This window comes from Adelges cooleyi, unplaced genomic scaffold (genome assembly GCF_023614345.1).
Source record: "Adelges cooleyi isolate 19-005CV unplaced genomic scaffold, UGA_ACOO_1.1 ACOO_flye_CR_arks_rails_tigmint_CR_PRNA_651, whole genome shotgun sequence".
NCBI classification, from domain to species: domain Eukaryota; kingdom Metazoa; phylum Arthropoda; class Insecta; order Hemiptera; family Adelgidae; genus Adelges; species Adelges cooleyi.
Window position 1 is genome coordinate 10,805,667 of NW_026096352.1, and position 18,921 is coordinate 10,824,587.

The following is an 18,921-nucleotide window of genomic DNA, read 5'->3' on the forward strand; positions in this document are numbered from 1 at the left end:
TGGCAAATAAATTGAAGTTGAAGTCGATATTTTGAAATCATAAATTATATTATGTCAAATATGTCAATCATTAGAGTGGTATAAATATGTAATCATAATGCTGTGTACCGTCATTCTCTTAGGTTCTTTTCTTCAACTTTTTTTTCTTTTTTGAATATTGGAAATAATATTATAATAACGAAAAGTGTTTATAATATGCCGTACATAGTATGAAGTATATGAAAACAAATTCGATAAATTTGACAACAACACTGTCGACATTACATGTTTACATACAGTATTATGTAGCTGTCCTCCTTGCCAATAAGGCAAAACCTTGTGTCGGCGTGGAGACATTCTTATATTTTCCAATAGCGACCGTTTAATACTTTTATAACATAGAAATTGGTCTTTTTTGTAGAATGGGTTGTCAGCCCATCGCCCATCTTCTATAACCCAAGAAGAAAACAGCTCAGAACTCCAGGTTAACAACATCCGTGGTACTAATTAATACCCAACCTAACATAACTTAAACATTTTAGAACAGAAAAATTGAATTGGGCTCTACGTTTTGAAGTATGTAGCCCTGGTGCCAGAAATAGTATGACAGATAAAGAAGGCATAACAGCGGCTTTATGCAGATCTAAATCGTTACAACCCTATTTTCGGATCATGTTATGAACGTGGTCAAGAAGGCTGTGGTTTTACAGTGCATAAAAATTCGGTGCTGCACTTAATAGGCTTTTAAGTAGTTAGCTCGCAAGACTCGAAGCATTAGACTTAAACTCGTGATGGTTTAAGACAACCTTCAGAAATACACATCCTCCGCTCAAAAAAAAAAGGAGGATGATATTAAAGATTTTTTACGCCTTATTAAAAAATACTCTGAACACAATCCCATTGAATAATACACAAGTATTTTAGGAGATTTCATTGCAAAATAGAGTAGTTAGAGTATAATCAGTTCAGTCATTCTAGTTTTTCCGAAGAGATAGTCATAAATTAATTGCCGTTAAATATTTTAATAATGTGTTCTATAGACAGTAAAAAAAAATTGCTAATGAAGAAAAGTCATTGCGAATTTTAGCTGAGAATAAAGCAAAGCTGATAAACAGTGTTAATGACAATATGAAAGTAGAATTGAATCTGCTTACAGATCAAAATCATAAAACAAATGTAGAAATTGATTTGTTAAAGAAACAACAGGTATTTCTACTAGAGGAATAACATGCAGGTAATATTAAATACTACTGCTATCCTATACTATGTATGTATATATACTTTTATATATCTAATACCTGTTTAATGGATTATAGAACATCTTAAGTTAGAACTCGGTAAATTAATCATTTCAAGTTATAACTTTGTAAGGATCTCTTTCGGTATTGGCAGGTGTATAGTGTTGTTCATTGTTATGATATGAATGGACATGTAGTGTGGGAAAACGCTAAAAAGAATACCATTAAGGATTGGTTGTTGGTATTTATCGATATGAAGTTTAATGAAATTTCGAAAACTCAAAAGAAAATTTGCAGGCTTCGGTTTTTAAAATAGGTGAAAATGGTATTTTCTATATACCTATAATATTATATTCTTTGTATAGCAGCGAAATATTTGATTAATGGTGCTTTTGATGCGTTAGTCCAGATAAAGGCCGATCGCTGAAGTTAATTGATAGCGTTTTTCTTCTGCGGCAGCCTACGCTAATGCTAGTCAATTAAGTCGCAGGAATACCTGTCCCACACACAGGACGGGTACAGTAAGATGAAATAGCTAAAGGCCTTTTACACGCACGTTAAGTGACAAGGTACTGGCTTGTTTCAAATTTTCTGGGTCATTAATCGCGCCGGAAGACATTTAGCTTGCGACGGTTCTATTGTTTGAGATAGTGTCTACCATTGCAACAATACAATTTTAACTGCTCCAACGCTACCGGAAGCTATAGTAACACGTATATATAAATTCATCATTTGAATTGCCGACTTTAGGTCCGACTTGAACACTCTTGTAACTCTCGTACGCTATGAACAATGTCAGCACACTCATATTTTACAGCTCACAACTTATCAACACAAATATGTTTAACAAACTATCGCGGCGTATCCATAATATATAATAACATTTTCGTTTTAGCAAAGGTGCAAATACCGTTATAACGTCTTTAAGTAATTTTTCAAATTTAGTACATATATTTATTAAAATAATATCCTAATCAAATGTTGAGTTTTATGCTTGAGAAATATTTAAATATTTTTAAGTATATCTTGGACTAACTTTTATCATTGGACTTCCTTCAGTCGAATGTAAACTTAAATTTAAAAAATTTTAAAATTGTTCACAAAAAATACCAAATCTATTTTTGTATACATTTTTGTATTTAAATTCGAGGGGTTTTTACGTTATATACTTAATAGTTTATTTTCTTTGACAATTTGTAGGTGTACTGTTTGACGTCATGTAAGTGTAATCCGATCATGGACAAATAACTTTTTTATTTTAAATATATTTTTAGTTTAAAGAAAGTTTATTTTTATTTAAGCATTGATATTATCTATACATAACTTATTCATAAATAAATCGCCTACGTCCAAATTGATTGTTACCCTTTTACAACTGTGTACAATAGAAAACATTCTAGTCAACATTTATGGTATACTCTACTAGTACCGCCATATATCTCGGTAGCCAACAATAACTACAATTCTGATACATATGTGTGAGGATTGTTAAATTCGTTCCAATCAGTTTTAAAAGGACGATATTAATAGTTGTTGTTACACAATATTATTAAGTAATAATAGTTTGGAATTTATGAAACACACACAATTCTGGGAAAATGTGACAAGGGTGGATAGCAAAAAAGATATTATCATAAAACTATCCCGGAAATTCTGGTAGACCCGAAAATTCCACAACAAGGGTGAAAAAGTTCAAAGTTGTGAGTTTAGAGATGTAAATATCTGTAAAAGAAATGTAGCCTCTAATAGATGTATCAGGAAAGCGTTTTACGACTGACTGCGGCCCTAAGGCAGAGTTATTTAAAACAGTTTCAAGTATTACCTAAAAATGAATCAACAATTTTTAGTCAATTTGAACTTAAAGGTTCGACAGTAGAAACCTTGTGCTTTGTACGATACTTTGGATTAATTGTAGATGGTATTAATTATAATTTATATTTTAGAAAAATGGAGGGTTTTTTTAGATATTTATTGAAGTTAGTAGTCGATGGTTTATTTAAAACATTACCGCAATTACCCAAGTATTAAGAAAAAGGTACTGTATACCTTAAACGTATAAAAAAGTATTTAAATAATTTGCAACATTGCGTTTAGATTAGTTAAACCATTGTTTTATCTGAGTGTAGTTTAAAGTATGCGTTGTTAATAAATTACTAAACAATTATTATTGATCTTGTAAGCAATACAGATTATTTTGTAAATCTCCCCTTCCAAAAAAAAAAATCGTTATGTTAAATTTGTAGAGCTGATATATATTATATGTATAAAATACAATGAAAATAACCCTATATTATTAATTTATTTTATAGTTTGTATAGTAAAAATATTAATAATATAATATATATTAAACTTAAAATTGATTTATGGTTATAATTAATATTATAACAATTTAGGAAAGACATTTAACCAATCATTTACCGCATACGAATAGCTTATAATATATATATATATATTGTGTATAAATACACAGCTTATTTTATTTGCTTATAATTAATTTTTGTTTTCAGGAATACCAACCACTTGTCAATAAAACTCTCGAAAAAATTATAGTAAGTACCAACATTTTAGTTTTTCGTTTTATTAGTAAAAAAATAATTATTCCAATCAAACGTATATTTACCTACGTATTTCGTATAACTGCAAACATGACTACTTTAAAGTATGTCAACTATTAAAAACGCAATGATGGATAGGTTAGGTTATGCCCTTGCTAATCGAAATTTGTGTACAAAATGTATTTGGAGTGTCTCTTTAAAAAACGATACAATGACATGTATGATTTCGCATCGAAACGTATAATAGTTAAAAACCCAGTTTTAAATCAATAAAATCGGAATTGGCCTCACTTTGCTAACTTCTTACTTACTATTTTATACTGTGCTTGATTTTGTCCTATTCAACCGATTTACCCTATTTGCTGAATTGATGTGAAAGGCCACCCGGAAGATACTTAAGGGGATTAAAAGTGGGAAAAGTTCACACCGTATTATAAAAGGAATTTTCCTAACAGACAATTCATTTTGCGTTAAATTGAAGTACTGCTGAATTATTTAATAGGGACACAAGTATTCATAAAAACAAAAAACTACCCTTTTTTTTAGTAATGAAATAAAAATAAAAGTACCTATTACATACATACATTTTTATTTATACTCTACTTTTTGTTTAAAAAGTAACACAATATCTAATTTTACTTAGTATGTTTTATTATATCATTAATAAAAAAACACTACAGATTGAAAAGTGAGTTTATATTTTTTTATACTAGACTTTTATATATGATTGTTATGGTCCAAGACCAGCATAACGTAAAATACATTTTGTAGGAGCCGTCGGTGTAATTTTATTATGTGGTATTCGATCAAAACCGTGATATGAAAATTGAAAACACTGAAGGTAAAAGGACAAAAGTAGTTAGGATCGAGTTAAAAATATGCTTTTAAAGACAATATGTTATTTTTGCATGCATAATTAATACACAAAACCCAATTAAGTGGTATTACCTGAAATTATTGAAAGGAGTAATTTCAGAGAAAAAATCCTTTCACACATATAATTAATTATTATTGCATTATGTTAAATTAAACAACTTTATATCCTTTGTAAAACCCGATATCAAACAGATATTTTTTATTGAAAGTATAAAATATTTTTTTTTATTTGTATTGAATGAATAATTCTCGGGTTTTAATACCTTATTTTTGTAATTTAGGGTTTTTTTTCAATCAAATATATTATTACACCTCTTTCGGTTCTTAGAAATGAAAGTATATTAATTTGTTAGCTGTTAATTAATTATAAATATTAAAATATATTATACAATTACTTAGCTTATATATAGATATAGTAGATACGACGAGCACTACTAGATAAAACAAACATTTTATCGTTTCCATTTTCTCATAAGTATATAAAAGTGAAGCCATTATAAATACTTTAGCTTTGATTTACAATGATGGGGTTTTTTTGTGTCTGTAGACAAGATAACTTTTTTTTTGAAGACCGAATTACTCGTGTAACACCATTTTTAAATTTTAAATCGTATGCGATTCGTTTTTTGGTGGGTCGAAAATCGAAAAAGTCAACTTCTACATCCCCGAAACCGGGAACACCCCGTAAAAATTTAACTGTTTTTTTTTAACTTTTAACTTTAACATACTAAAACTTAGCGAAAAACGGTCGGATATAGTTCAAGAAAATGCTTTGATGCGGATCTGTGGATTCTGGACCCCACTGTGGTAATTTATTACTGCGCTAGTTTAAACTGTGCTTGATTTGACTTTACTGGCTTAGACAGTACTTGGTTTGTACCATACTGGTTTCAGCTTTACTAAATTGAACTGTACTAGGTTATACTATGTATAGATTTGTATCGAAAGCGAATCACTTTCAAATTAAATACCCTCCTTGAACCAATATTCTTTGATGACTAACCCAAAAGTACCTTTACCATGGTCTTGTTTTTCGTGTTAATTGAGATTTAATGTATTTTTTTAAACACAAAATTTAGATCTATGCTGTTAAATGTAAATATTTTATCGGATGGATAATAACTGTATTATCATAAGGTAAATGATAAGTTTCATTAGAAAAATTGGAACCATAAATGCATTCTGTCATATTGCAAATTTAGAGTTTTGATATGACATCGTTTACTCCCACACGTTATTTCAAAGTTGAAGCTTTGTCAATAATTTTTTCTCAGTTAATTTTAATATTTTCATTTAGTTAAGACAAAAGTAAATTATTATCTTGGTAAATTATTGTATAGTAAAGTGTAGATGAACAGTTACAAAACAAATTACAGTCTGTTATTATTTACCAGATATAATTACTAGATACAAAGGACAAATACTTTTTGTAGAAAAATTATTAAAAGTTTTATATTGAACAATATCTTTATTTGCTGGCTTTATTCTTCTATGGTAGTCACATAAATATTATTACAGTCATGAAATTATTTAATGTTTAAATATATACAAAAAATTTACATTCTGCAGTATATTTTCTTTTGAGAAATTATAATTTGTGCAACAATTGTAATTATGTAGTTTTTCTCTTTGGAGATACTTTATATTATTTTACAATATTAAACAATATTCATATACAGGGTGGGGCGCGGTTACTTCCTTATTTGAAACTCGCGCCACAAAGTGACCATTACTCCTAGAGTATTGGTATATGGCGCGTTCGAAAGCTCGGTATCTAAAGTTTTTTTTATGATTAGTTCAATGTCAACAATGCAGTGGACAAAGGAGGAGCGCGCGTTCGCCGTGGAGGCCTACTTTTCCTTCGGCCGTTCGGTCATCACAACTCAACTGCAGAAAGCATTTCAACATCGCGCCTGTAGGTCGTGTACCTGATCGGAAATAGATTTGTTTATGGGAGGACACGATTAGGGATACTGTTAATTGTGAAAAAGAAATGTGATGGACCTTCCAGAACCGTCAGGACGCCAGAAAACATCGGGAGGGTAAGGGCGGCGCTTTTGAAATCCCCTAGGCGATCTGCACGCAAACATTCGGCGGCTAAAGAGATTTCGGCCATCTCAGTGCATTGACGAGGACAGTGGCCACCTTTGAGATGTCGATTTTAAAACCCAATGAAATAAAACTTTAAATGTACCCCTGGACAATGGAAAAAAAATTAAATCGATATTTCCAATACTTTTTGTGTTACGATTTTTTAAAATAAGGAAGTAACCACGCCCCACCCTGTATTTGTTTATGATGGATAGATGGTTTCCTGTTTGCATGAGGTTCAATTATGATTCTTAATTTGTAAATAGTAAGGTAGCTAATTTTTATTGTATTCCTATTTTTTTATCCCGTGTCACCTAACCTAACCTAACCCACCTCGTCTCAGGCATCATGCTGTCTACAATGGAGCTATGCGTAATGCGTGCATGCCGACTGTAATTAAAACGGCAAGTAAAAAAATTATACGGTTACCAGAGCACAATTTTCGAGCGATTAATGACTCTGATCAACATTTAAATTACTACCGTAGAAGATATATTATTAGCTAAATACTATTTGAGACTTATATTCAATAGGTATATCTTAGGAAATAATATTTTATAAAATACAAGTGTGGGTGTATAATATGTATTAAAGTAGTCAAAATTGTGTGTACTAACCCGTATTTGCGTTGATAGTACTAAACCATAACAATATAATATGCATAGACGGTTAGCATTAGGTACAGCATAATCGGTATAGTGTGCAGCTGATGTTATGTGTATATAAAAAAAAACCATTAAACTAAATGCGCACACCGTACAGCTGTTATATTAATATAACGGAAACGGTTATTATCCATAATATTATAACCATACAACTGATGTCGAGGCAAGTTGTATTTTCGGATTTCGTAATAAAGCCAAGAACTCTGGCCGTTTTTATTACCAAACAACTATTTTAATTAGTTTTATTTTGTTTTGCAGTAAAATTCCGAGTTAATAACAAACTGTAATATTTGGATTTTTAGACTTTAACCCTTAAATAGTCACTGTGCGAATTACTTGTGATAAAATTATGAAGTGGTGTATTTCCGCCGATTTAGGACTCCTAGAATCAATAAAAGTGATAAAAAATTATCACGAATGATCATTTTCGCGCCAAATAAATATTTTATGGTTAGCTGCTATCGAAGCAAGTGAGACCAATAGGCTGATACTAATTGATCATACTATACAGATCACAATTGATAGTACTTTTAATAGTATTTCAATGTAGTGTATCTGACAAGACACAAAATCCAGTTAAGGGTAATCTCTGTAGGACATGGACAATAATCGCAGACGGACCGATGTCCTAATTATTTACTTTATCCGTCCTAATTATTTATATTTTGTCAATTTGGAGTTACTCAGTCTAACAATGGGAGGTCTAAACTTGTATCAATAGGGCCACTGATTTCGTTGAATCTCAAATGAAAAAAAAAAGACACGTGTTTGTCGACGCATCATAATTGCGGAGAAAGTCGACTTTGAACTTCTGTACTTTTTTCTTACAATACATTTTATTGTCCTAACCCTCAGACATTCTCAAAGTTCCGACGATCCGTTCTCAGAATATACACACCACCGTACGACGTATTGACACTGAATAATAAAACAAAAATTACCAGCACACGTGGCCAGGATCTTTCGATGCTAATCGCTGGTTATTATTACCTGCCACTATTACAACTAACACCACCACCATCACCGCTACCACCACTACACATCTACTCCTTACGACTGGCCTGCCATACTCTCTCTGTCTATGTATTTTGTGCACGTTTGGTATCGATTTTTCTCGCATGACATTGTATAACATTAGTGCGGTTTACACGCATACAAAGCATTAAACACAATGTTTTTCGGGACAACCCGTATTGTTGACATTTCGTGTTTCGTCCATACACGTTTTAATAGCGAAACGCACCTGTTTGTCATTGTCGGTACCGCGACTATCCTATTGTATCATGTATGTATGTATATCTCTATATATTCGAAACGCATACAGTATAAACCCCCCTTTGAGAGAGAGTGTGTGTGTGCGTGTGTGTGTGCGAAAACCGACCGTAAACGAAATTCGGTAATTTCCTTTTTTTTTTTTGATACTTGCACTGCCATTATCTGCACTTGATCGTTGTAACTGAGTACGTTTTAAACCTAATAACAAAGATCTGTATAATGACCCTAATTACATACATCAGGCGTTTTCCAAGCAGCACTACCGGAGTCAACTTAGTTTGCTGTTTAGGTATTTTTAATTAGAAGCCTCGCGTTGTTCCTACAGGTCGTCGTCATGGCGAAGTTCGTGTTGGGGTTTACAATGTATTAGGTCGTTAAGAAAATATAAGAAGGTATCTTGCTGGCTATTAGCCTCTACGGGGCATCTTTGAGAATTCGTTAATTACAGCAAAGGAACACAATATATGCACATAATATTATTTAAATTTACTCCGAGACCTAGGTAATACAATTTTAAGCATACTATAGATACAATAAATAACAAATATAAGTACACGGCTTAGCACACAAACTACAAATAATTTGTAATAATTAAATTTTCACCTAAAAGTCCCGAAGGCAAATCCACGAAATCCTAGACAAATACTAAAAATTATCAACCGTCATTTAGAAGTTTGGGATATACTGAAACGAAATTGGTTCAATTTAAAACTTTTAATATTTGTATAACTGTATCAATAAACTACCTGAGTTGCGAAAAGCCCTAGGAGCTTTCTGAGTATTGTTTGAGTAAACTCACGCATTATATTATATTATTTATAGCGTAGGGAAAAAAATATAGAAATCGGTTATGTTTTAGTGGTGTTTTTATTTTTTTTGCATCTACCATAACTAGACCCACTTACTAAACGTGAGTAGTTTTAAGACAAACTTTAACTATTATTGTCGGTAGAACAAATTCACCACTATGACCCTACAAAGTTCTTGGAAGGAGTCATACAGATGGTAACACCTCAATGGTCAAAATACGGACAAGACTGTTAGTGAGTAATTCCGTTTCAGTAGACATTTCCAATTGAACAGTAACTAGTAATAGTAAAACTCAATAATTTACTTTTCAACTGTTAGGTGTTAAGGTTTAAAAATTAAAAATATATCACCAAAAGTATATACTCCAAATAGTTCAATATAGATGTATTAATAATAAAGAATACCACTGGTTAATAAACATGTATAACTGAATTAACCCTTAACTTGACAAAGGCTAATTTTTAAGTATCAAAAATATTTTTAGTAATAGTGCTTTTTAGATTGGTCGTGAAAAGTTAAAAAAAAATATGTTCGTCTTTAAAGATACAATGCCAAGGTTAAACAAAAATGCAATTAGTAGTGGGATTTTGATTGGAAACATTGTACGGTTAAAATTGATTTTTTGTTGTTTTGTGGAATTCAATCGGTAATAGGGTTCTTTATGAAATTATATTATATTATACAATATATACTTTAGTTTTTTTCTGTCACATTAAATCACTTGAAACAAAAGGATATTATATTGTCTTATATATATATTAAAAACAAAACGTCAAAACGACATAATATAATTACTACTTGTCAATGGAAAAGTGCCACTAGTTACAAACTCTAGAAGTAAATTGACAATTTTTGACATACCATTATTTTTCCGGGAGAGCGATATTTTATCATACAGTTAAGATTTCGAATAAAAAAAATACGTACAAATAGTTTGAACTATGATCCATAGTCTTACAAATTACTATAATGCAAACCTTTTGTTATCAGAAAGTCATTAATATGCTTTTGCAACATTCATTACGTTAACATTATTTGGATAATATAAATTCAAGAGAATGCCGAGGGCTTTCGCTTTGATACCGCGCTGCACAATAATTTTACATAAGTTATTTCTCTATATATTCATATTATGAATATATATTCTGTCTTTAAACAGAACTACTTGAATGCTGTATTGTTCTACGTGCTGTGATATACATATATATTATAAAAGCCTGTGTAAACTTGTAAAGTGCCATGTTTTTTTGGAATTTAAGAAACAAAATAACAAAAAGTTTAATTAATGTTCAACGGTTTCATGGTAATGTAGACCATGGTATTTTTTTTGTGGCACAATAATATGGAGTATAATACATATTTTGTTATAATTATTGTTATGTAGAATTTTTATTTTCAAACGCGTTTTCTGGCAATTATCCAGAATTACAAAGAATAATACATCATGAATTTCGGTCAATGGTATAGAAAGCCGAATATACGATACAAAGCACATGCGTCTAGGCGGTTTGACGCGAACCCCAGTAATGACTTTAAAAGGGTACACAGTAAACTAAAAAATACATTATAAATTCGCTACTCTATAACACTAATTGATGGCTGTATGGTGTGTTGGTGTAGTTGAGAAATTAGTTAAATCCATCTAAACGTCGTTGCATTGGTATTTGAAACGTTCACAGTTTGTTTAAATTAAATAGAAACTACATTGATACTATATATTATATTTTGATTGTGTTGCTTTATTGTTGGGTTCTTCGTACCTACTTTATTAAAATACTTTTTTTATGTTTGACATGTCATTAAAAAAAAACAACACGTTCTTGTTTTTGAATATTTATTTAAAAAATTACAAATTTGTAGAACGAAGTCGTATACCATCTGAGTTATGAGACTTGCAAAATATGTGTTTTACAGAAAGGCAAAAATAATTTGTGTTAATTCGTTTACTGTCATAACAGCAACGTTTAATGGTTTCTGTTGGGAAGCCGCCGCTTAACAAAATATTGGAATCAACACAAGACATTAACTAAAACGAAGATGAATTTCCTTCGTTCGCTATAGAGCATTAAAAAATTAAAACTAAAATTAATTCCTGGATTTAAATTGTCACCTATCCGACAATCATCCTCGCATGATCAACGTCGCCCATTATCGTCATAGTCGCGGATAATTACAGCAGTTACTCAATGCTAAGTCCTTTCCCTCTCCCCTCTTTGCCAAGTACCTTCCCATACAGTTATAATCCGCTATTTTAGTCTGATGACTCGTTAAACGAGCTTTATTATGATACGGTTGAAACAACACTTCCAGCTATAGTTCTATAGTGTTAATCATATTTAATTTATATTATTCTTGCGCCATCCGTAATTAATAATAACAACATTATCGGTCATTCAATTCAATATTGTTGTTAATTATTTATTTTGTAAAGAACAATAAAAAAAAAAAAATGGCGCTCTGCTTATAAAAAACTAAATGGCTGAAATTGGATTAATCAAAGTAAATAAGCACAAATTTAGCTTAATTTTTTCACACCTCCACTAAGTGATACAATATAATTATAGCATATCGGTTGATTAAATATAAAGTGGATACACTCGAAGGCTTTGTGGGTTCGGGTCTTATTATTAATGTTAATGCTCAACAATAGTTAATCAGCCAAAACAATTTCTATCATCGTGCCTTTTTTATTAGGTTACCTGCGTGCTTTGGGGAGAGATGAGAAAAAGGCAGACAAACAATGGTGGAAATTAATGCGTGGGCGGAAAATGCGATGAATCGTGTCAATGGAGGTTGAGGACTATAATATAGCTGGCTTAAAATAGCTAAGAGAAGAAAGGAACAAGATGAATGAGATGGATAGAAAGCTTTTCTTTCCATTCGTCAGTTTTAACGTTTAGATTCTGTTCACTAAGCGAGTTTATTATGATAAAAAAAAAACATAGGATCATGTTACTTTCCGAAATCTCATAAAACAAAACAAATTTTTCTAATACCTGATGCATAAAATAATTTATACCCCGAAATGTGTGCATTTTTCGACTCAACCATGTTACATAATCAGCTATGATGAAAATAAAAAAAAACACTGAAGACAAATATGATGTATCCTTTTTTCAAAATATTTCTTAGAAAAAAGTTATCACTATTTTAGTAGAGTAAAAAATACCTTTTTTAGCATTAAGTTTCATGCTAAATATTGAACATATTAAAAAACAGAAAAAATAATAGGTTTATGAACTAGAACCACCAGGGGCCGTGTAAAACGCATTCTGTCTAACTATGTTTAGATGAAAAAATTATTCAAAATCGAAAATAGTTAGACTAAGAGTCCTAATTACTGAACTAATAATTACGCATTACCTACAGTTCAAGCTTTACATTAAGGTTTTATGAAATGTTGAACTATACTAAACTCCTAAACAAATTTGGGGTATAACCTCCCTTTAAAGAAAAGCCTCACAATAAATGCCTTAAAAATTACTATTATTTTGCTATCAAGTCAATATTGCCGTTTTATTCATGAATTCCATATTAGGTTTCGTGCTGCAATTGTGTTGGTGAGTCTTGATACATTTCTATTAACTTTGCTTTCAGTATTGGCCAGAAGGTATTGATTTTATATGAAATAGTATAAAATAAATATAAAATATTCATTGTCAGATTCGCATGTTAATAAACGGAAAACGAACACAAACATAATTGATTCAAATAACCCGGTTGGCAGTGTAATTTGAACGGTAAACAAATAAACGCAAATTGTAAACTGCTGTTTACGTCCTAATAATAATATAGTCCCTTTACAATCGTCATTCGATAGCAGTCAAAGAATACACATAATAACGATAATTTATGGATAACATTTCACTTCCACTTATATTTTTCTATGTATTGTCCAAATACCAATAGCTATATCTACAATGTAACGAAACTTTCATTTTAAACTATCCAATCAGCTGTAGGTAAATTGAAATATGATAGTCGTTAGGAATAACGTGGTTTAAGTTTTACAATAAAGACATCATAGTGTAATAGCTGTTATTAAAACTAATATTTTATTGTAATAGTTTTTGCGCTGAGTGATGTATTACATGCAAATTTTGGCAAGCATAACATTATGTGCCACTAATTAAATGAAATTCATATCATTAATAGTATTAAATAAAGTTTGTGAAAGAATTTATTTTTGCTGGGACGGTAATTCCACCAACAGTAAAAACGATTTCATTAAAAAGGATTTATTGAGTGGAGTTTTGGTGGATAGAAAAAAACAGTTTGTTCTTCTTTAATCGTTGCTTAAGAGCTACTTAGTTTCGACGGGTAGAAAAGTTATAATCCATAGGGATTGGCGGTTACTGGTTTGTTGGAGTGTGCGGTGTGTGGAAGTTGTAAAGCAAATATTTAGAATTTCATTGGCGTTTTCGTTGTAGCCATGTTTGTCATAATTCAAATTGCCCGTGAACCGATAACGACCATTGACCCGAAAATGAAACAACAAAAATTGTACGAAATTTCGAATAAGTTACACAAAACTCGTTTTTTATTTATTTTTTATACTTTGAACATTTTTGCTAGAGATGTTGATTTATACATTTTTCACTCCTAAGGAAATAATATTTTTTTACGAACGTCCGTGAAGTGTTATAAATCATTAGGTGTTACGTTAGTAATGTAACACATTAGTTATGAAACATTAAGTATTACTGTCGATTTCTTTTTAGAAAATAAAGGCGTTCGAAAGTGATGATTTCGAATAATCGAATTGTCGACAATAATATACAAGAATGACCGGCCACGAAAATTATAGCTGATGTGCCGAATAGGTAAACCGTGCCCGGCCGATAAAGGTAGGTATAATGTGTTTCATGAAGAAATTGAACTACGGAAATACTTCAAAGTTATGTAGGCAAACAAATAGAAAACCAAACCATCAGTACCTTTTTTTTTCCACATTCAATGCAAAAAAAAAGGCCAAGAAAGTATGGGCATTACGTGGGGTGACAGCTTGTAGGATACAGAGTTTTGCCGTTTGGACGACAGTTGGTATTTTTTTTTGTCCATAACGTTTTCCAGTTTATACTTATACGTTGTACATCTGCGGTTGACTTCTCTCTGAAACTTTACATTTACTTTATTGCGTATGAAAAATCAAATAACCAACGTGTTCTACATCAAACGTCCGGTTTAGTGTGGTTATAACCGCAAATGCAGTTTACGAATAAAGCGTGAATGATATTTTGTTTTCTTAGACATGGAATGCAACTGTGTACATCTCATACCGCTGTGCCGGCATGCTTGTCGGTGGTGTTAAAGTCACGTTTTGCTCGGTTGTCTGGGAAACCGAGAACGAAGCGTACGCAAGGCCAATGTGTTGACGAGAATTGTAATAATAATGAAAATAGAAGAAAAAATAAAATGAAAACTTTTATTATATGAAATCAAACGGCACACGCCTCAATCCGTGACAGCACACATGACCGGAACACTGGCGATACGCCTCTTAGGTCGATTGATTCGAGTGGGGCAAAAAACTCACCATTAGGACCTCTTATATTATATGATGTAAAGGGTTTGTACATACTTTCGGTAGTACTTATTTATATGTGGGGCATTCTGAGTCAAACCACGCGGTCATCGGCCCGACCTCCTCAAAATTGTTTTACGAACTTCGTTTGGTCTAATATAAGACCTTGATTTTTGTTTTACATTTTTATCACTTATGTTTACCTCTATAATAGAGGTTTTTTTAAATTATTTTTCACGAAAAATAGATTTCGACCAGTTTTAAAATCCTGAAATTTTTATCATAAAATTAGACTCAATTAAAATATTTTGGTCTAATAACGGGAATGAGCCGAGATTTATTTCCATTTTTTTTTTTAATAATGAACATTTTTTTCCTTCAAAATCTGAGGAAAAAAATGTATAATTTCAGTATTTATTTAAAAAAATAAAACATGTCTTGGCATATTTTGGGTGTAAAAAATGAAAAATGTGCCTTACGAATGAATTTAAAGATGAAATTATACATTTTTTTAGAATAAAAAAAAAATGTCCTTATTAAAAAAATAAAATAAAAATAAATCTCGACCCATTCCTGTTATTAGACCAAAATTTTTTTTTGAGTCTCTGGTTTTATGATTAACATTTCAGAATTTTAAAACTGGTCGAAATAAATTTTTCGTGAAAAATAACTTTAAAAACCTCTATTTTAGAGGTAAATATGAGTGATAAAACTGTCAAAAAAATCAAGGTCTTATATTAGAACAAATAAAGTTTATAAAACAATGATGACCGCGTGGTTTGACTCAGAATGCCCCATTTATATATATATATATATGAGTTAAGAACACGTTGTATTATAACGAAACGTGTACATAAGAGTTTCTAGTGTCTTTTACCGCCCCTCTGTGTAAACATTCCGTACCGCCCGGATGCTTATTATTGTTTATACGTAGTTATATTATTTTATTACTCTTCGATGTACAACAATGTAATGAAGTGTGAAATGCTTGTGGGCACGCGTTACACAATGTTCTTTTGAGTAATAACTGAAAACAACATTGTTTTTAATGCTGTACTCAAATATCGTGTAACGTTTGCCGAGGGTCACATCTTATAATAATTTCCAAACGATTTTTAAACCATTACAGTTGCAATTGTGTTTGTCGTAACTACCGTGTAACATTCATATACATTATAAAAAAAAAATATATTTTATTTATTTGGATTATCTCTACCCAATATACAATATCAATAAAAATGTTGCCCTACCTTACTTACCGTTATCATAATATTATAACCTTGTGGGAAACGTAACCAGGTGCGTTTGGTTAACTTTTTTGTTTGAAATATTTTATGATAACATTCGTGACATTCTTATGGTATTTAATTTTTAAAAACTATTGATCATTAACATAATATGATGCCTATGGTGAATCTAAAGGGTTAAATAAATTATATAGAATTGATCGCTTTTATTCACTAATTTATATATACTCATTTACTAATACATATTATACTCTTTTTATTTGATAATTTAATTTTTTTTAGATAAACATGTTCGTAAGCTACAACGTTACTTAGTTGATTAAAAATAATAAATTTTCTAGACACACACACACACATACATATCTAGTTCAACCCCTAAATAACGATATTAACCAACGTGGTTGAGTGGTAAACATTTCTTTACAATTTTTGCATTTCGCAGACTACATTCGAAACTTGTAAATTTTCAAAACATAATAATTCAACCAAATGTCGTAATGTTGTAAGGTACTAAACGGGTTTAACGCATTCCACTGTAGACCAATGCCAAAAACACAAGAAGAAATATTTTATAAGTACTATGTTTTTTTTTTCAAAATAAAATTGGTAGGTACATATGATATTGTTGTTTTACAGAAACAATGAATATAGAAACATGAAAAACTATACATAAATGGTTTTGTAGGTTTTGATGATGAAAGATTGAAAGTTTTGTATAACTAAAATAATATATGATAAAAGAAGATAGTTTTTAATGTTTATATTTCATTTGCATTATATTATGTTAATTTTAGTCAATATTTCTGTTATTTATTTGTGTATTGAAATTTTGTTAAAAATTTAACAAAAATTAAAACACTACCAACACTAAAATAGGTATAATATTATATATACCTTTTTATTAGTAGGATTAAAGCTGGACGTATTGCCAATATTAGAGTACACAATAAAATTTTCGAAAACGATAAGCTTTTATTTGAAAAACAAATGAAAGACATAGATTTTGAAAAACGATAAACTATTTGTTGACAAGACGTATTTAATAATCGAATAAAAAACGATTATCTTTTTAATAAATTTTTCATTTTAGGAAGGGTTATAACCCTTTAAGCTACATCTGGATAAGCTACTGGGTAAGATATCCCTACAGAGATATTATTTTCGTTTTGATTACAGTGATATTATATTTTCTTTGAAAACATACGTATAGTTCTGTATACTATAATAATAAAATAAAGCCTTCGTTGTTGCTATTATTTTCTGCACGTATATCGTCTTTTTATTTTCCATTTAAATGCTCATACGCTTTTGCGGCTTCCCATTTATTTGCGATTAAATAAAGAAAAAACGTATTCTATGAACGTACTAGGACGGATCACGCGATTAGCATATCAACCGCCATACACAGACAAATCGAGAATATCCTCTGGAGGACCATACAATTCCATCTGTTTTTGTTTGATACACTCGGGGGTGTATACAATTTAAATAACTCATTTCTTTTAGATAAATCGTTTTGTGACACTATCGAGTATCGACTAACCGGATTTTTAACGCGATAACATAATCTATAAATGTAACTGTACAAAGTGTTATAACAGCTAATATTGTAAAGAAAATAGCTAAACATTCTGAAACATTTTATGAGAACTAAGATAATAGTATGTTACAACGAGATAAAACTCATAGAGACTAGAGAGAGATCAGAGATAGAGAGAGAGAGGTCTGGTTTGGGGTGCTAGGGGTGAGGAATGTGAATGAACAAAAGTTTTAAAACTGATATTCTAGCAAAGCATACATGCAATAAACGAGCGAAAAACTTTTTTTTTGTTATTCCACCCGGCATAAACTTAGGGGTTAACCCAAATGTGTCATGCCCGCTTTTTAGTTTCCATTAATTTCAATTAATTAATAAAAACTCTATCATTTGATATTCCACATAAAATATAATTACGAATTCAATACAAAGCTTTATTCTGTAAAAATGAACTTAGTAAAAGTTTGTAGTTAGTTCATAGGATATTCGTCGATGGTCTATACCGTTTTAATACAAGTAGTATATCCGTTAAGTTAGAGGAAATACAAATAAATTAGCGTAGAAAGAGTTTGAAATTTGTAATTGACTTGGACTTGACCTTAGAAATACTTAAGTTTATTGTTCAACGAAAAGGAAGTTTTCAAACCGTTTGGAATGCATCCAGTGTAAATTTGAAACAAATATTTTTGTTCAAAACCGACATTATATTTGAATATCAAAATACAATTTTGTTTATGTATAAATATATATGTATATTTAAACATAAATACACTTAAAGAAGCAATAACTGTTTATATTTATACAAAGTGAAAGCAAAACTTTTTTTGGATATATTCATATACATATATATATACTTAAACGTTCCTGCATTTTGGTTTTTTAACTAAAAAAATGTAGCTATTAAAATTCATAATAGACGTACATTATCAGTTAATATTCTGTGACTTTTGTTTTCTTGAAAAGAAAAAGTTTTAATTTTATTTAGATATTTTAATAGTTGGAAGCACTAAAATATTTGCAGCTGAGCAAAGTTTACAATGTTGTTAGAATAGAAAAAAAAATAAGTTTAGTGGTTTTAGTCTATGCTCTATCAATTCATTCCGTACAATTATTCTGTTGTTTTT

At 30.5% G+C, this 18,921-nt stretch overlaps 2 protein-coding genes across 4 annotated transcripts in view; one reads left to right on the top strand and one right to left on the bottom strand.

The window, feature by feature from the left end:
- Positions 1-18,921, bottom strand: part of LOC126844480 (tryptophan--tRNA ligase, cytoplasmic) — a 206,356-nt gene that overhangs the window by 90,926 nt on the left and 96,509 nt on the right. The gene's annotated exons all lie outside the window — the stretch shown is intronic.
- LOC126844474 (uncharacterized) overlaps positions 1-18,921 on the top strand; it is a 274,285-nt gene that overhangs the window by 65,977 nt on the left and 189,387 nt on the right. For all 3 annotated transcript variants that reach the window (XM_050582703.1, XM_050582705.1, XM_050582704.1), the window contains one exon: positions 3,725-3,766. The gene's annotated coding sequence lies outside the window, so the exon portion shown is untranslated. The remainder of the gene's footprint in view (positions 1-3,724; positions 3,767-18,921) is intronic.